Here is a 19,763-nt window from a genome sequence, read left to right as displayed (position 1 = left end):
ACTTAAGCCCGCCCCTCGGTGTGGTTCCTCTTAGGGGATTTGTACTGAGGTAAGGACAGATACAGATCATAGTAAATACATGCAAAAAAACTAGATTAGCATATCAAAGGTCCAACAACATGAAAGGCTCTCTTTGAAATTTCCTTCGTTCATCCGTAAGCTTAAATTGGCTTTTCTGCCATGATATAAACCTACTTTCTGACCCATTTCTGAAGATACATTTGTATGCGTGCAGAGCATATTAGGCACAATTAGGGGGTCTAAGGAAACAGATAATTGTGATCCAGCTTGGCAGTTATGCTGGTCATAAGGATAAAATCGGGGCATCACACTATCTCAATGACCTAGAGACTAATACTGTCCACTTTGTTGATTAAATGTAGTCAAGTACGGACTGAAACTCAATACCAAAGCCTCTGCAAGTAACTACACATGTATATCCCTTACCAGTAAAGCTATTTAGATTACACACTTGTTTCCCAGATTTTTACCTTGAATAAGAGAAATGAAAATGATCTTAATGTACTTGTACGATTCTGGATGTAAAAAAACATCAAAATGTTCAATTCTTTGCACCACATTGAAGTAAGTCCTTGTTTTTCTACATGATTCTTAAAAAATGTATTCATGCTTTAAAAGTTCTGGCCTGGTATGTTGACTTTGTAGCTCTTGTGGTAGCATTTAGGTCTGCCACTTGATGCCTCTTTGTCTTTTTCCAATTTTGCCCGCCCACTCCATTTAATTCACGAAATGACCCAAGAGCAAAGTAATCAAACTGATGCACCCTCATTTGTAGACTGCAAAAACCAGAGGTGTTGAATTTTGCACTTTGGGTGTCAAAATATCAGCAACCCGACTGGGATTTAAAGCCATGACTTGTTGATTAAGTATTGGATTATGTACCGTCAGAGAATCATATGGAAATAGGTCGATCAATTCAACATCTGACCTCCTCTGTGTTCCGTCATAATGGGGTCGTTTTATTACCAGCACATCAATGAGATTGTACACGCGGCGCAAATAAGGCACACGCTTCCATCAATATTTCAGCATATGGTTTGACGTCATGTCGTCCCTCGGGGCGAAGAAATCCTCGAGGTGTCCCTCACAAATAGGATTACGTTGTGACTTCCCTTTCCATTGCAGATGGTTCATATCATTAGGGATATGGGGTAATTATGGAGCAGTGCCCCATTTTCTGATGATTTAATTACTTTATTTTCACTATGCTTCATAAGATAGATTTTAGAATGATTTGAGCTTTGAGCTCATTGCATAGACTGCCAGTTCTAATACTTGAATGGTGTGATATCTGTAGTCTTCTGCCTTTCTAACAGTCTCATTTAGTACAAACTTGACAGATACATTTGGATACTTGACTACACCTGGAATCTGATATATCAAGATGTGAACTTAATCAAATAGCCATTAAATTGGAAATGGTAAATCGAATGGCCCTTTGTCTAACAAATAAGGGGAAAAGTGCCTCTGGAAATAAAATGGTAAAATTTCTGAAGAGGCTTAAAAGGTATGACAGCTTTTCCCAGAATATCCCATATGAAGAAGGCGATGAAACATATACATAACATCCTGTGCTATCTATGACAAAATGAAAGACAGGAAACCAACACTCTTTCATATTTCCTAACATTTTCAGCAAAGTGCACAACAGCCACAGGATCAGCACCACGGACAGCAATAACGTCCCTGATCTAACAAAAGTGGTAATCCACTTCTATATATAGAAAACAAAAGCAAATGCCAGAACTCATTCACACAAGTGCATTGTGAAAACAGTCTTTGTCATCCTTTGTGTGGATTGATACATCATCAACCCTTTCTTTGAAAGAAATAAAAAAACTGCTGTTTTTTTAGGGTGTAATATCACGCAGTGGCATATCATTGAAACATAGCATTCATTGGTACAGAATTTAATAGAGAAATGTATGGCTTTCTGTGCTACCTTTCTATTGTGAACTATATGATAACTAAAGATAGTAATATTCTATGTGTCCTTATTATAGCAGCAGACTTCTCAATGTCAGAAATATGCACCACTGTTAAAAGTGAATGTTTCATAAATGATAGTGTGTATTAAAGCATTCACCTGCCTTGTCTTAAGTTACATTTCTAAAAACAAGCTTCCTTCATACCTTTCGTCTCCTTATTAAAACTGCTTTGTCTGCAGAACAGCTTTTAGGTCATAGCAGACTGAACTATCCCGTATGTTTATTTTCTGTGTTATACATTTTCAAAAACATTGTAAAAGGAATTTGATGCCAAGACTGATTTACGGATATTTACTGAGAAATCGATGTTACCACTTCCTCCTTCCAAGCTGATAATTGCCGAGACCATCGGTCCATAATGATCACAATGAATTTAATGACATCGAAAAGGACAATGTATCGGGTTCCCAATGTTTGAAATATTCCACTAGTCATTGCAACAACACTTGCAACATTTGCAAGCATGTAACCTGAAGAACAGAAACACCAGTGCAAAAAATTGGTTACAATTATAATATTTTTGCTAGCACCAATTGATGACATGGCCAGTACATTGACAGTTATTACAGTATTAAAGCTATATAGGTATAAGCTTGGATTGATATTCAGTAACAAGCAAATTTAAGACAGCTAAAACCAGAAGAGTTAATATTGAAAGTATAAACAAGTTGCCAGAGAAACACAAAAGACAGGTTGAAGAAAAACATTCTTATTACTGCTTATTGTAAAAAAGAAAATCAAAGCTATTACACCATATTCTGACGTCCTGAGGCCCCTAATAATGTTAAGACACCCCAATGCTCTGACACCCCTATGCTCCGACACCCCTATGTTCCGACACCACTATATTCTAACACCCCTATGTTCCAAACACCCCAATGTTCCAACACCCCTATGTTCCGACACCCCTATGTTCCGACACCCCTATGTTCCGACACCACTATGTTCTAACACCCCTATGTTCCAAACACCCCAATGTTCCAACACCCCTATGTTCTGACACCCCAATCTTCCGACACCCCTATGTTCTGACACCCCTATGTTCTGACACCCCAATGTTCCGACACCCCTATGTTCTGACACCCCAATGTTCCAACACCCCTATGTTCCAACACACCAATGTTCCGACACCCTTTTTTTCCGACACCCCTATGCACCAACACCCACTAACCCTAACTCTTACACAGGGGAGTCGCAACATAGGGGTGTAGGAGCATAGGGCTGCCCGCATATTGCTACCTGGCATACAAATCCTCTTAACGTAGATAGACAGGGCTTAGACATTAGATAGAATCAATTACAGTATGACTGTAGCTCTGAGGAAGAGAAGCTAGATTTGAGCGATAGCCATCTGCTGAAGTCTACCGGACACTTAGCATGGCAGAATACCATTAGAGGAGATACCATATTTCGTTAGGATGAGAAAACTGGGACAAGGCTGACGACTTACTGTTACACACTCCAGATCACATCTCACGTACTAGTTTGCCGTGTGGTACATTATTTTGTAACAAAATGAATATACCGTAAAATGACGTGGCTGTTGTTTGAAACACTTTCAACAAATTTTAGCATCTTGTTGAACTTACTGCTATGTATTTTCTACCAGTCCATTCAAGTACGATTAATATTTAATTCATTTCTCTTGTACTACCGTTACCCTGAATACTGAAATTGATTTAGACTTACATGTATGCCTACCGTTTTGTTACTACTTGGCATGCTATCAGCATTCAACTACATATACTAATGAGCATTCTAATGGTATTGACTGAAAAATATAATGAATGTTACAATGCCAAGTTCCCCTTCGATATGCCATTCATTCCCAGTAACAATTTGCACAAGTGACCACCTCAACACTTTCAAGCATTGAATCAATTAAACGTTCAGCGACCACAACAGAAGCAATTAAACATTATTTACCTGAGTTTAACCGCAGCGATCTCGCAGCTGGCGGAGAAGTGTCCCCGCGAGCGGACTGTTGAGGTGTGAGTGGAAACGATTCTACCTAACCACCCGTTAAACCTCCCGGTACCAACGCAGCCCATGCATGAAGGACTGTACCAACTCAAAAGAGGGGGAGGGACTATCATACATTTATCTACATAATATTATACAGGCATAAGAAGAGCACTTGCCTGTTGATAAATTTGTCCCTGAAACACAAGATAAGGCCATACCAGATAATTTCCTTGGTTCTCATACATTTCAAGGTGACAAAATATCAACAGGACATCATAAAAGAAGAAGACAGGGAGTTAAACTTGAATATCTATATAATCTTTATTCAAAATCATAAAAGCAAATGCACCAGGCATAAACCTGAGCGATTGGGCTTTGTTTTTTATCATTTTTGTCCAGTCAACATTTTTTTCAAAAATCGAAGAAACAACAAATTAAATTGGTGTGGCCTAAGGAAAGGAAATAGTCTCAAAATTTGGTGATTCGATATAAAACCGAATTCACCCAGGCATAAACCCTAGTAATCTCCAAGCAGATCCACGCCGGGGCTGATGAACCCTCTCTGGCTGACTGGACCTTCTCTGGCTAGCATACTACGATTTTCGCGCCCGGCATGGATCTGCTAGGAGATTAAACCCTAGTGCTTGGGCTTTGTTTTCATCATTTTTGTCCGGTTACATTTTTTTTCAAAAAATCTGAGAAAGAACAAATCAAATTTGTGTGGCCTGAGGAAAGGAAATAGTTTCAAAATTCGATGATTTGAAATATTGTAGGTCAAATGTTTTAGCAGGAATTACTTAAGAACTGCATTATCAAATAATCCCTTTTCATCTCTTCATTAGATTTTATTCTTCATTTCAGACTACCCTGCCAATTAAACCACTGATACTACCCTTTTATCAGATTGAGTACTAATCAAAACCACTCCTAAATATCATTTGTTGCTCTAGATAACAGGCCTCACATTTTACAGTAATGAAGATGCTTTTAAGACCAACCTTAATATCATTGATGTATGAGCCATTTAGGGCACACCAATTTCATTTGTTGGTTCTCGGATGTAAAAAACCATTATGCTTAACTGGAAAAGATAATTAAAACAGACTGAGGACCGGGTTTATGCCTTTGTGCACCCAGTTTTATAGAGTGAACAGTCATGATAATGTTTTCTGCTTTTATGATGTCTGCTTGCTATATTTTCATCTTAAAGGAAACCCAAGCAATATTAGAGCCTGAAAATCAGATTTTAAAAGTCAATTCATTTAGTCATTTCTGTACATGATTAATTTAAATAAGACTATCACAATACATAGCGACATCCATGATGCAAGAATACATCGTTGTTGTGATGTGAGAACTCACTGAAAATTGCTGGCAGGGTTTTTGTAGGCTCGTGAAACTAAGAGGATCATCGTACGGCACGTTTTTGTGCGGTTTTAAAATGTATGAACTTCAAGTTATTAGTACGCAAATGTGCTTAACAGTGTTATTAGATGTCACTACCATAAAGATTTCGGCATCATTTCCATTTTTTGGCACTAATGTTGCCTTGAAAATGTCCAAAATGAACCAAATTGGTGTTACCATGTGCCAATTTCTACAGCCACACAGCAAATCTCTTTTGAAGGATGAACTCAGCACCTCAAGACATACATGTAATGTCACTGATGATAAAGCGCTGTACAAATCTAAATGTGAAAAATAAAGAGATAAATGTACAGGGACTGCCTTGGGCTCAGCAAAGAGAGGCTGAAACTTCTTTCAGCCCACTTCAAACACTGATGCCTACGTGCAAATGTAGCTAAAATACATATCTGCCTATCTATTACAGTAACCTTAGATCTCATTGATGTCAACATCCCACACAAATGGACATCCAATAAGAAGACACTTAGATAGACATGTAGCACTGTAACATCATATTTATGGAAGTCACTTTTATTCAAGGCGCTTTTAAGTTATATCTGAGTGAACTGTTCCAGCCTGCTGGTCTGATCGCTTTCTTACATCTGGCAACTGTTAATAGAGAAATGGTTAGCTTTTCAATATTCCATTTTTAAAAATACATGCTAGAGCTCTGATTGGTTATGTTGGTTTGTTTGTTTGTTTGTATTGTATACCCAGTAAACCGCATTGTAGCATAACACAACAGGTTTGTACTGAACAGTACAAGCTGCATATCCGAACAGATTTATTTGATCCAATCACATCGGGAAGGACCCCTACTCTTCTTGATAACTGTGGTGGGTTCTTTTACGTTCTCAAGTTGTGGCTCTCCTCAAACACAGGACCTCCATTTAACATCCTATGAGATGTCCCTGACTGAAACTAGATACCCATTGTCACCTGAGGGAAGTGAGGAAATTTGTGTTAAGTGCCTTTTTCGAGTCAGGGGACCAAGAATTCGAATCCAGGACCTCTAGCTTCTGGGCCAAACAGCCTTTCATTACGTCACCCCAATGCCACGGCATTAAAAAGTTTGATCCAAATGTGCTGTAAGAAATACTTGATACCCAAAATAAATCAGTCAGGACTTTTCAGTAAGGGAAGCAATCACAGGAGAAAACTGGAGCTAAAATTGGAGGCATTGTATGGTGATCATTGTAGCAATGGTAAAGAAAGAGGTATGATTAACGAGCCAGCATGATTCAATATACATTAACTCTTCCACAGACAATTCTCACTCACCATTTTATCGTCTGTTTTTCCCCATAATGTGGCGGTTAGATTTGCTTGCACGAGTATGTGGGGGCTTTGCAGACTGACTCTGATATGTCATCTTTCCATCACCCTCTTCAGTCCTCGAAAAAAACAATTTCCTTCTCGAGCTTTCCAGCTGATACCGTGAAACAAGACATGATTGTCAGCCTCTTCGATAAATGGCGCGTGTCCATCTCATTATCTGAGGGATTGATGTAATCTACGTCACCTCAGCGGCTCTTTCCTGGATGGCTATCAAACCTAATGGTGTTACTGTACTACATCAGAGTCACACAGCTGTCACAAAGGAACAAATGGCTTCCTGGGCCTGCAACTTAAGAGATAGTACAGCCAGGCTATTAGCTAGCAGGGCGTCAAGGTGTCTAAGAAATTAGATTCCTTTTTTTGCAGGGGATGCCCAGAAGACACCCTGTTTCCCTGGTAATTACATACACATGACTGCTTATATGTATTCCCCACAAACACACACACTACAACTTTTGTTTTTGTGGGTGTCGGAACACTGGGACAGCATGTAATTATAATTTGATTGACATGCAAAGCTATAACGGTAATTGTTAATCCACAGAGCGCATTGGAGTGCTCTGGTTTCGACTGGTTCCCCCCTCCCCAATTTCTGGATGCCCTGTTTATAAATCCTACCTAAAAGCCTGAGAGCAGCAGAGTAACAGAAACCTTTATACCAAGAGATTAGACACATTTGACTCATGAATTAACTCCTGTCCTTTTTGAGCAATTTAAAACAATACCAACTGAAAATGAATCTTTATCTATCTCGCAAGAAAGATAATCTCCAAGCACAATCAGTGGCAAAGAAGTATCAAAAGGGCCAACAAGATCACGAGAAAGACTTGCATGCATGTGTATATGCCATGAAATTCTGCTTTTCCATCAATCTCTTTTTCATGATGCTTCTTCTGCATACATGTAGTTATTTGACTTCGTCCTTCCACATTTTGTCATTAATTTCAAACTTGTAGGAAGAAAAATATAGCTTGTGAAAGCAAACAAAATCTAAGCTGAGAACAGCTAGTAGTAAATTTTCTGCTGTTGCCAGAAAAACAGCGTACATGTTAACATTACAGTCAACACGTCAGAACAATACATCATAATATGAGACACAAACAATTAAACTATGGCAGCTTATTACTTTTGAATCAAGTGTAGCAATTTGTCTCAAAAGTTCCCCTGAAAAAATTCCCACTGAGACAGACTTCAGTGGAAAGTGTTGTGCTTTGATCAATTGAAATAATGGCTGTCCCTAACTGACACATCCCAGTATTATTCTACTTGTACCTTTCAATTGCTTACTAGTATCTGGGAACTTTTCGCACACACACCTCGAGCAAGATTTACAGAAAACCTTGTAAATGAGTCTACAAGGTGCTTTTCTAAAAAGCATTAAGAAAAAGTCAGGTAGCGTGGGTAGTCCAGTGGTTAGTGATCTTGCCTCTGGAACTAGAGACCGGGAACTTGATCCCGGCTGTGTCGCTCACCCGACATGCACACTACCGGAAAGGGTCGCAGTCCTTACATGTAGGACGGGACGTTAAGCCGTGGTCCATTGTTCATTGTGTTTGTAAAAAAGAACTAGGGGGATTTCCCCGCCGGTACAATGAACCTGTAAATACTGTACATAGCATCAGTTCTGTCTTCTCTCTCGTGACCAGTGCAAGATTAGCTCTTCAGTGAGCTAAACTGGATAGAGATCACTTTCCTTTTTCCTTTCAGATCACAAAATTGATGATGAAGGCAATACTGTAACAGTTTTACAGTATTTAGTACAGTATTCTAACAGTACTATTAAGAATACAGTCACTGTGATAAAACAGCATTAAATCAGTAGTATGACAGTACTGTAATTACTGTATTTACAGTGGGACTACTAGTTTTAAGAATCCTTGCATGTGTGACAGTCATATGACAATTTTAGAAGTATTAGGCAGAAGACTATCATGTTTCAATACTGTAATGCAACTGACAGCATTAAATATCAAGACTTAGTATTATCAGTAATATAGGTTTGCAATAAAGAAAACCAGTATTGGTACCAGTGTCCCCAATTGCCACATGCAAAGCATACATGCGGCACATCATTATCATGATTTTTGCTACACGAGAGACTGTGCTATCAAGATGCGGGGCACGATAACGGAGTTAGGACTGGCACCGTTCCAACGACTGGCAGAGTGACTTGGCAAGATAATTGCAGTTGACAGGAAGCAACTGATGGCATATTTTGCTTTCAAACCAAATGAGAGTAAAGCGGCCCTGGTAGAAGATACCTGGACTATCTATCACAAGATGTACACATATGTCCACAAATAATTTCATTAGGTTGGTGAATGACTGAATAGCAACTGGTTTGTTTATTCACAACCAAGTATTTACAAAGAGCCGATGTTTCGATGACTGTCTGTCATCTTCATCAGGGCAATACTGACTGGTTCACAAACACTGACTGGACAAGTCTGTATTGCCCTGATGAAGATGACAGACAGTTATTGAAATGTTGGCTTTTTGTAAATACTTGGCTGTGAATAAAAGAACCTTGCTATTCAGTGTACACATATGGTACACAACCCACCTTTGAGGCTTGGCTGCTTTTTCCAATGAAAATTATTACAAAAACAGTTGCAACTTGTATATGTTACATGATAATTCTACTGTGACTGTAACAGTCTTAGTTGAAGATATGGGCCTGTTGGTTTGAAAAATTTATACTAGTCCTATAGTATACTGGTCACAGATTATCAATTTGTTAACCTTTATAGCTCCTTCTGAACCCCTTGGGTGTTTTTTATTTATCAAAGGCAAAAAATTCTCATTATCTAAAATCATGTCTATAATTGACAAACTTTAAGGGATTTCTTATAGATAACCTCTTGCTAAGACAAGATTGATGTTGAAATCATTGTGCCACCCTGGGAAGCCTGACAGATGCACAGTCAGGATAAGGCAAAGGTCAGTCAGACAGTAGGCTAGTTGTGCATGATTGTGTATCTAAAATGCTTCCTGTTATCAGCCCAACATCCGCATCCAAAATGCAGCAGAATGCTGGAGATCACTATAGGTCCAGTGGTGGTGGCACTGGGGGCGTTTGCCCCCCCCCCCCTGAAAAATATACATTGGGGGCACCAACAAGCTGCAGCCATGGTGTATCTTTTCAGAGATGTCCTTAACTTAGTTTTCTCTACCAGCACAATTAACATTGCCCCTCAAAATGCAGGAAATAAGCGTTTCAGCGAGTCAAGATTTCAACATTTTCTCCGAGGAAGCATGCCCGAAGATTGTCGAGCCGCCAGTGAAAAATAGTACGGCTTTGCCCCCAAAATCCAAGCTGAAACCTTTCTGTATTTGTTCATTCTATCAGGAAAATTGCGGCATTTGCCCCTCAAATTTCAGGAAATAGTGTTTCAGGGAGTCAAGATTTCACTTGTCAAGTTTCTTCCGCTAGGAAAATCTGGAAAGAGAAATCAAATTGGCACTTTTTGTTTGTCACTATCAGTAACTCTGAAGACAGTTTTTCAAAAATTGTTCTTGGAGGTTTAACTTTGACTTCCATCTGACAAGGTTTATCCATCAATACAACAAAACGTATTATCATTATCAATATTATTGCGAACCAGTTAGTGTACTACTTTTGGCCTCAGAGGCAACCCATTCAACAATATTAGGGCCCCAAAATAGGATTTTGAAAGTGAATTTATTTTAGTCATTTCTATACATGATTAGTTCAAACAACATTATCACGATGTATAGTGACGTCAATCATGCAAAAATACGACGTTTTTGGAATGTGAGAACTCACTGAAAATCGTCGCCAGGGTTTTTGTAGGCTCGTAAAACTAATGGAACCATCGTACAGCACTTTTTTGTGCAGTTTTAAAATGCTCAAAGTATGAAGTTGTTTCACAAACTTAGTAAATGTCACTACCATGAAAATATATACCACTTCTTGTCGGATCACAGTGTTAGTGATCCTCCCCTCCCCTTATCAATCCCAGATGTTCCCCCCCTTCCCTTCATTCGTCGGTCACCACCCCTGGCGGTTGGACGTGTTGATAGTCGCGACACCGTTACGGCGGTCGGACATTTATTGGCTCCTCATCAGATCAGTCATGCCACTGACAGAAAGTTGGTAACCGCACGTATATAACAGGAGAGTAACAGAACGGATAACTCCGACATTACAGTTAATGGTATATCCGGGATTTCCTTACAGTCTATTATAACTTCAATGGACGTGGTTACAACGGTAGGTAAGGGATGAACAAGTAGGTAAGCTCGTAGTACACATTTTCTATGTCAGAAGTCTGTTCAAGTGCAGATCAGCCAATCTTCTTGAGGTCTAGTTTTGGAGACTTGTCATCTACGTAAAGCCCCTGTCACACTTGTGCGCACAAACAGGCCCGCATGAGCCACGCATCAACATGTCGTTGGTCCAGGCCAAGCCTGCAGTCAAAAGCAATTTCGTTGGCTCAATAACAAGGCTGCACAACGGTGGGTCAAAGTAGAACAACTTCTTCCCTGCAACTCCACATAACCCAACAATTGCTACCGCGGAACCCACGCGCACCTAAACATACGCACAAGTGTGACAGGGCCCTAAGGCCTACTTGAGGCCGACTATCGCTGCGAGCGGGCTACCCAACCCTAACTCCCCGGTGCCTGCCGGGAAGGGGGAGGTACGATTTATCCATGCTCTGTCCAGCCTAAGAGTGTTTACTCACTCTGATAAAACTGTGTATCACAAATGAGAGAGGTATAATTAAGAACGCAAGTGTTCTGATAAGGAGATCTACAATACAATAGGTACAGTGATTTTAACAAGGTAAAGTTACAGCCCAAGTACGGCCAACCACTGGCAATACAGAAGTACTAGTACAGTACCGAGGAATAACTTCAACGTTAGACTGAGTATATTCCTCACAAGGCAACTCCAGTATGTTATCTAAGAAGCTAAAGACAGCCAGTCTGTTGCCCGAGGGTGGGAGGGTGGGGGTTAACACGTCCAACCGCCAGGGGTGGTGAACGACGAATGAAGGGAAGGGGGGGAACATCTGGGATTGATAAGGGGAGGGGAGGATCACTAACACTGTGATCCGACAAGAAGTGGTATTTCTCTTCTTCACAAGTTCCGAAGAGAACTCCACTTCTTGTCTACTCACAGATAATACAATACAAGTAGGATAGTCGCGACACCGTTACGAACAAAAAAGGATAGAACGGTCAATGTCACACCGCAGCTGGCAGACGTTTTACAGGGAAGGGATGCGAGCCACCTCCCAAACCATATTTCTATACCGCCCAGCAGGCAGGCGGTGCAGGGGGTACCACCGAGCGTACCCACCGTAACAGAGTAATCGAGCACACCGTCCTACAGTGTATCGGTAACCATCCCAGCCACATGGTTTATGACCGCTGGTTCCGTACCACCGAGGTTTCGCAACGTAATCGTAATCGGGCACACTGTTCCTACGGCGTATCGGTAACCATCCCAGCCGCACGTAGTGTGACCGCTGGTCCCGTACCTACCGAAGGTTCCAACGTAATCGTAATCGAGCGCACTGTCCCTACGGCGTATCGGTAACCATCCCAGCCGCACAGAGTGTGACCGCTGGTCCCGTACCTACCGAAGGTTCCAACGTAATCGTAATCGAGCGCACTGTTCCTACGGCGTATCGGTAACCATCCCAGCCGCACAGAGTGTGACCGCTGGTCCCGTACCTACCGAAGGTTCCAACGTAATCGTAATCGAGCGCACTGTTCCTACGGCGTATCGGTGACCATCCCAGCCGCACGGAGTGTGACCGCTGGTCCCGTACCTACCAAGGATACGCAACGTTACAAGCACACCGCCCTACAGTGTATCGGTAACCATTGCAGCCGCACGTAACGTGACCGCAGGTTCCGTACCACCAAGTAGAGGCGCTCTACAGTGTATCGGTAACCATTGCAGCCGCACGTAACGTGACCGCAGGTTCCGTACCACCAAGTAGAGGTGACTCTCACAGCTGATCACACAGCAGCTGGAGGGGGTATTGTCGAGGCATCGTCCAGTCAACACACAACAGGTCGGGGAAAGGTTACAAGTCAACACAAGGTGAAGTCAACAGTCACAGCCAAGTGGTAGTTATTAATTGTCAAGTCAGGTGGACAGGTTAAGGTTCACAGAAGGAGGGAGGGGTAAGGGGACAGGGAAGGGTAGGGTAGCGTAGGGTAGGGTAGGGCATAAGCAGGTATAGTCAACATCTCAGCTAAGAACACTGTGGATTCACTGTCAACTCAAGACAATAAAAGTTAATTAAGCAGCCTAATCTGGTCAAGATAAGTTACAAGAAAGCTTTTTGACACATGAGATACAGTAATTAAACGGTGACAGTTCTAATACCTCAATAGTGTTCGGGTGACTGTCTCTAAGACGTAAGTCCAAGGATGGATCGAATTCAGTTCGGTAGCAATGTTGTTACGTGCATCCAGTGTCAGGGTAGTGTCCCACGCCTTGAGCCTGATCGTAAGTCATAGCAGTGCAGAGTCCGATGTTAGTCCGATGATAGTTCTCTATATAAACGACGATGAGTCGACGTTCTTAGGTCCATAACGCGGGCACTCCAGTCAGGCCTGTAACTCCTGAGATCACGTCCACGTTGGTCAAACACTGTCCTCCCGGGGAATTCCTCACAGTCAGGTCAGTCACTCAGGTCACGTTTAGTAAGGCTCCTTTCTGTGCTCGCCTGTCGGAGAAAGGGATGACCCACACACTGCATAGTGCGTGCATAGTGTCATACACTCATACATTCGAACAATACGGTTCAATATCTGTTGCTGTACATGGATGTTACCAAAACAACCTGTAAGGGAACAGAGGATAATTCAAAAGATATACTGCACAAGGCCTGTCCTAATAATAGACAATCTTGATCATTCTTGAAAGAGTAGCCCGGCTGGTGATCGGCACAGCAGCAGCTTGTGTTAATTACTTGACAGTACATGTGTATCCTGAGAGGCTAAGCAGGGGGTCTGTTTAGAAAGACTTTAGAGGTGCAAAATCCTGCTGAAAAGGTGATTACATCCACGGTATATAATTGCAATCTTCCTCAATTCGTATGGATGTGTCCTAGGAAAGCGCAACGGTGGGGAATTTTAAAAGTAAACAAACTTCCAAGAGAACGGACCAAGATGGGCATGTATCAGGCGGCGGTCGCGCAGCATGGTGCCCAGCATGGTGCCCAGCGTAACACAACCTGCCAAATATGTTGTCGGGAAGAATAAGAGGACTGAAGGAGGTTCATTAAAAAACTAGTTAACAGTTCTCCAACCAGTGTGGCCAGCAATCATGGCTGACTCCTGCACAAGTCCGGAGTACTAGTGTGAGAAGGTAATGGCATATAAGTCTTTACAAGATGCAGACTAGGATGTAGGAGTTGCCGACCTGTAACAAAAAGATAAGAAAGGCAGGTCAAGATATGCTCCTGCCTGTCTAAATACACAACTACCTTAATCCGCTTGTAAGGGTGGTCCAGATGGCCAACAACACAGCAATGGGCGGAAGGGAGATCAGCATGGGGTTCAGCATGGGGCTCGGTGTATCTGATCTTATCTGATAATGTAACGAGAACCTTGCCAATATGTAACGGAAAGGAAAGGACAGGGTTAAAACTAAGTAACGTTCGAGCTCCATGCGATCATCTAAGGATGGTCAAAACAGAGGGGTTTCAGTACTTAGCTGGAAAAGAAAGGGTACATCGTCAATAACTGCGACCGTCTGAAGTTCATGACTGGAATGTGGGATGGTGGTCGTGGATACAGCAGGAACCAGCCAACATTCGTAACGGTGTCGCGACTATCCTACTTGTATTGTATTATCTGTGAGTAGACAAGAAGTGGAGTTCTCTTCGGAACTTGTGAAGAAGAGAACAGCATTTTCTATTTCCGTATCTTGGACCCTAATATTGCTTTGGTTGCCTTTAAAGAAGACAAATAAATAATGATCAAGAAAAAAAGTTGAAGTTGAGAGAGAAGTTATAGAAGAATGAACGACCTCTAGCACGACACCAATCATTCATATGATCCCTCGTACAAAGCCTTTATCAAGTGCGTCTCAACGTCAGATTGTTACCTGGCGCCACCTTAATCTGATTAATGCGAACTGTCACAAGAGTGATCTCCCGAGAGAAGACAAATTTGCCCCAAACCTTTACAAGTAGCTCGCAAATGCTACAATTACAGCGGGCAATTTAGCATAATGGTTGTAGAGTGAATTATGTCGTTTAAGCAATCTGTAGTAAGCGGTAGAAACAATCTTTTGTAACACTGGGTAATGTACTGTAAACAAAGCACGGGTGTCACATCATATACAAGAGCATCTAGATATTGAACTAATCGTTGGCTAAAAGGTAAATGAGTTTAACTTAGTACAACACAGGTGGCTGCACTTCTCCTCTTTCCGACTGAACTCGAACCAAAGAGCCTTGCTCAGACTGAGGACAAAGCATATTCATAATCTAGCTAATAGTGCAATGCAACTTCACAATGGCTTGCAAATTTAACCAAGCACACTACATGTAGGTCACCCCGAATATACATGTACATTTAAGTGCGTTGGGTTCTTTTATGTGCAGTGGTTTGACATGTAATGAATGAATGAATGAATGAATGAATGAATGAATGAACTTTATTGCTCAACAATCGCACATACAATGTAAGGCTAATGCCTAAAACTCCATCATATACAAGGGGGCTAGTACATTGCATAGGAATATGAATTTTATTTGGTCGATTCGGGTATTTCTTAGTGTTCTACGCTTGCCCATTTGCATATTATTTCGTGGGGAACAAGAAATAATATATGATTTCGTGGGAACGAGAACCAATATGCAAAAGCCAGATTTTGTGCGTTTTGCGTTTTCGTCGTTTATTGATGATGGAAATGTGACAAAAAGTTACAAATTATTAAAGTTACAAATGTGAATCTGAATGTAGATTTTTCAAATTCTGAAGATTTGTAGTTTTGCCCACCAAATTCTACAATACGTCCCTTTAACATCCCCTATGAAAGACATGAGTGGCTCAAAGCACAAAACTTGACCCAAACGGCAAGCATCAGCGTCATTAACCACTATACCTCAAAGACTATGATTGCAGACATGATGTAACACATAGAGTGACAGGTCATTTTAGTTAGCTGCTGTAAATACATTTCTCTTTGTAGGGTCTTTGAGGGGGAAGGTGGTTTTTCATGGTGTCTTAAATTATAAAGTACAGATCCTGAAGTAGTATACAATCATGTAAACACAAATTTGCCATTTCACAATTTTGTGAAATACAAGAAGTCTCTTTTGAATCACTCAGATGTGAGATTGAAAATTTTATGTCCCTTCCTTTGCCATGCCAGGTAACTTAAGAATAGAGTTTTCGTCTGTGAATCTCACAACAAAGTTAACAGCAAGTTGAATATGTCATCAGCAAGGGAACTCCCTAAACACTCAGCCCTTAACTAGCTGATTCCTCACAATCAATCTTTGTTGAAGGTAAAAGACAGTCCAACAGTCCGACATCAGGGCAGACGGAATTGATGGAGGGGCTAAGTTGCTTGAGGAAGAAGGTTTCTCGAGTCGGTACAAGTTAGCAGGGGAGATGCTACAAAGGATGGAAGATTTATGACATATTAGTAACAGTTTATTGCAAGTTCTTGCCCGTAGGATAATTGCAAGACTTAAGTACATGTAACATGCAAGGACGGACAGACAATATATAACAATACAGCATGTGACTTTTCTAGTCTAAATACTAACACTAAATTCTATCTTATTTGGGTTTGACTTCTTTTTCTGAGACAGTGAAAGATGAATGATCCCACTTTTTCTATAATGTGTGGGCTATGTGATGTTAAGAGGAGAGTATTATCAGATTAGAACTAGAACCATAACTGGTCTCCAAGCAGATGTTGGAAGGCTAAATCATCACAATTTCCTAGTTACTTATTTCAGTTTCAGTTTTTTTCATACTTCTTGTCTTAATACATTAATTTAGCCTTTGATCTAGCAAAGAAAATGTACAAATTTAGCCTCCCAACATCTGCTTGGAGATCGCTGTGTCACTCTATACACTGTACATGTAATTGTATTGTAAGGCTTTAAATTTGTGTGGGTCAACATCTTCTAACAAATCACATTGAGGAAAAGAATTGTTATATTCATTTACATTAAAAATTGCCAAACCTCTAAACTCTGTTAGGAAGCAATTGCTAAGTAAGTTGTAGAACCCATTTAGGATATAAAACTGGCGTCAGTTTTGAAACGTGTAGTAGGAAAATCCAAAATGCCCCATTAAGGCTGTCCAAGCATATCTGTAGCCACTTTGATCACCCCTTTACACATGAAATAGGAATTTATGTTCAAAAGCGTACATGTGATGGGAAGATAAATGATATCAATTTTTGAGTCTTAGGATATTGATCCATGGGATAAAACTGGTTCACTGCAACAGAGTATTTTCCATTTTTCAAATATTTCTCCCCCAATAATGCTGTCTTGCTTTGTGCATCGCACCTTGTCAGGGCTGTCTCCAGGACCCGTCCCTCCGTCCCAGAACGGAAATTTGCTCCATGGGACGGAAAAAAATGGGAACTTCATGACATGAAATTGATCAAAATGCATTTTTGTAGGCTTAAAATGATAGATTGAACAACGAAAATCAAAACATTAGCTCTCAAACAATGAGTGGGACAGAAAAAAATGTAAAGCTGGAGACAGCCTTGCACCTTGTTGTACTTTTAGTGTCCAACATCCACTATTATACAGTGCTGCTGGGGTCCCTGCTACAATTCCAAGTTACAGTTGGGGCATTTTATACCTTAATATCAATGCATATTAATTATACAATGTCCCTGTGGTGGAAGCGGTAACGCAACCCCGCTGCTTTGTCATCTGGATCAAATTCCGTGGGTCCTAGGGCCCGAGTTCGATCCTAGGGGTCGACTTCAGCTCGGACATGTGTAAGGGATTGTATTCGTCATTTCGGATGGTGACGTAAAGCCGGGGGGCCCATGTATGAGGGAGCTTCAGGCATTAGCCTCAAGCGTCAAACCTCTGCACATAAAAGAACCCAACACACTTATCGAGAAGAGTAGGTGTGACCCGGTGTGCTTGGCCAAAAACCCGAGCCGTAGCAAAGCCGCATTGCACTTCCACTACATGTAGTAACTTGAAAAAGCATCGTGCTTCACCTCAAATGAGGATGCCTTGAAACGAAAAAAAAAACCCGAAGCTTTGGACTGGGATATAAGCTGGGTTTTTATGAAGAATACCTAAGATTTGCATTGTACAGTGGATATATAATTTTGTTTCAATAATGTACTGTATGTGTTGTAATGTATTGAATGACACATTAAAGTTGGCTGGAAGTTATAATAGCTTGCAAAATGTACTTACTAGTACGCTAAATTAAGTAGTGGTTCAAAATATAACCTCAAATTTACATGTCGCTATGATTGGACCTCAGGTGCAGACAGCATACACAATGGAGAAGCAGTAACTCGTTGAAAGTTTCCCTCCCTCACATCATTTGCATGCCATTCATTGCTTAATTACTTTCCACCGTCCTTGCAATATTGTCATCATCATCATCATCAGTCGACGTGCTTTTACTACGACAGGGTTATACCGCCCTTTGTATGGGGTGACATACCCTTTCGTTGGTTGTCTACAAGACGGGCATGCACCAGGTGATGCGTCCGGGTGAATGATGTAAATCACCGTATGGCTGATACGAGACGGAGGTTCCCCAGGCCTCCATCCGGGTGATTTGTAGTGAATCACCAACTCCAGGCAGAGGATTTCGACCATCGCACACCGGGGCATGCCCCTTCTCTTTTTCGAAAGGTGTGGTGGGTTCTTTTACATGCGCGGGGTGTGGCTCTCCCAAACCACGGGACCTCCATTTAACGTCCTATCCGAGGGAAGTCCCTAACCCTAAGTACTCACTTACACAGGTCTGTGAGTGAAGTGAGGAAAGTCTTTCCCAAGGGCACAACGTTGGGCACATGTCTGGGGGCAGCCCTGGATCGAAGTCGGGTCCCCTTGTTTGACAGTCAAATGTTCTATCCATTACGCCACACGACGCCACACTAAATTTTGTAGTGTTTGTTATGGGGGGGGGAGGCTGGGGGCGGGCAAATTATCTCCTTGAGCAACACATGTAGCAGCAGCTAAGATTTGAGAGCTTTACACACAAGACTCTGGAGCAGCTGCCATTAATCAAGCTGAGGTGACCGCAGTAAGGCAGCTATATTTCCTCATGTTGTCATCCTTCCATTAGCAGGTTTTTATTTCGATGTTTGTACAACCGGCATCTTGTTTGATTTGAAATAGCAGTAACTTGCTGTGAATAAATGGAAACACTATTGCTTATATTGAGGCCATTGAACTTCAACCTCAAAGCCCTGATGTGCTCAAGCATTCAGTGACACACAGATTTTATGCACAAATTCTATGCACAAATTTCATGCACAAATTTCATGCACAAATTCTATGCACACATTCTATGCACACATTCTATGCACAAATTCTATGCACAAATTCTATGCACAAATTCTTTGCACAAATTTTATGCACAAATTTTATGCACAAATTTTATGCACAAATTTAATGCTGCATGGGTCACATGACAAAGTGTCGGACGTTCACAAGGGCAGCATCAAAATTTGGCAATGGGAGAAGCAAAGTAGCTCATAGGCTATCAGATGTGTCTTCCTAATTTGCACTTTTTCGCAAAGTGTGCTTTTCATAATATTGTGTGATTGCTTATTATCATGGAAGAACTTTACTGCACGACTATTGTAGCAGGTGCAAAGTATGGCAACAACAGTTAACATAGAACAAGACATAAGTATGGAAAAAAACTATTCACTACAACAAAATAGCTTAGGTTTTACATGATTCAAGTTGGGCTAATTATGACTATCATTATTACCTTCGCCGAGAAGGTTATGCAGAGGGTAGCATTTGTCTGTTTGTTTGTTTGTAGTGGCACAGGATAACTCGAGAATGCCTTGATGGATTGTCT

At 41.2% G+C, this 19,763-nt stretch overlaps 1 protein-coding gene across 3 annotated transcripts in view; it reads right to left on the bottom strand.

Annotated features, from left to right (window-relative positions):
* Nucleotides 1-19,763, bottom strand: part of LOC136438144 (adenylate cyclase type 2-like) — a 109,702-nt gene that overhangs the window by 70,759 nt on the left and 19,180 nt on the right. Inside the window, exon 1 of one of the 3 annotated variants that reach the window (XM_066432870.1) lies at nt 3,936-4,052. The exons of the other annotated variants lie outside the window; for them this stretch is intronic. The gene's annotated coding sequence lies outside the window, so the exon portion shown is untranslated. Of the gene's footprint in view, nt 1-3,935; nt 4,053-19,763 lie in introns of those variants that run through there. 3 annotated transcript variants of the gene reach the window in all.

The sequence above is a fragment of the Branchiostoma lanceolatum genome, chromosome 7 (assembly GCF_035083965.1).
Source record: "Branchiostoma lanceolatum isolate klBraLanc5 chromosome 7, klBraLanc5.hap2, whole genome shotgun sequence".
Lineage (NCBI taxonomy): Eukaryota > Metazoa > Chordata > Leptocardii > Amphioxiformes > Branchiostomatidae > Branchiostoma > Branchiostoma lanceolatum.
The sequence above is the reverse complement of the archived record's forward strand: the minus strand, read 5'-3'. Positions and strand labels throughout refer to the sequence as shown.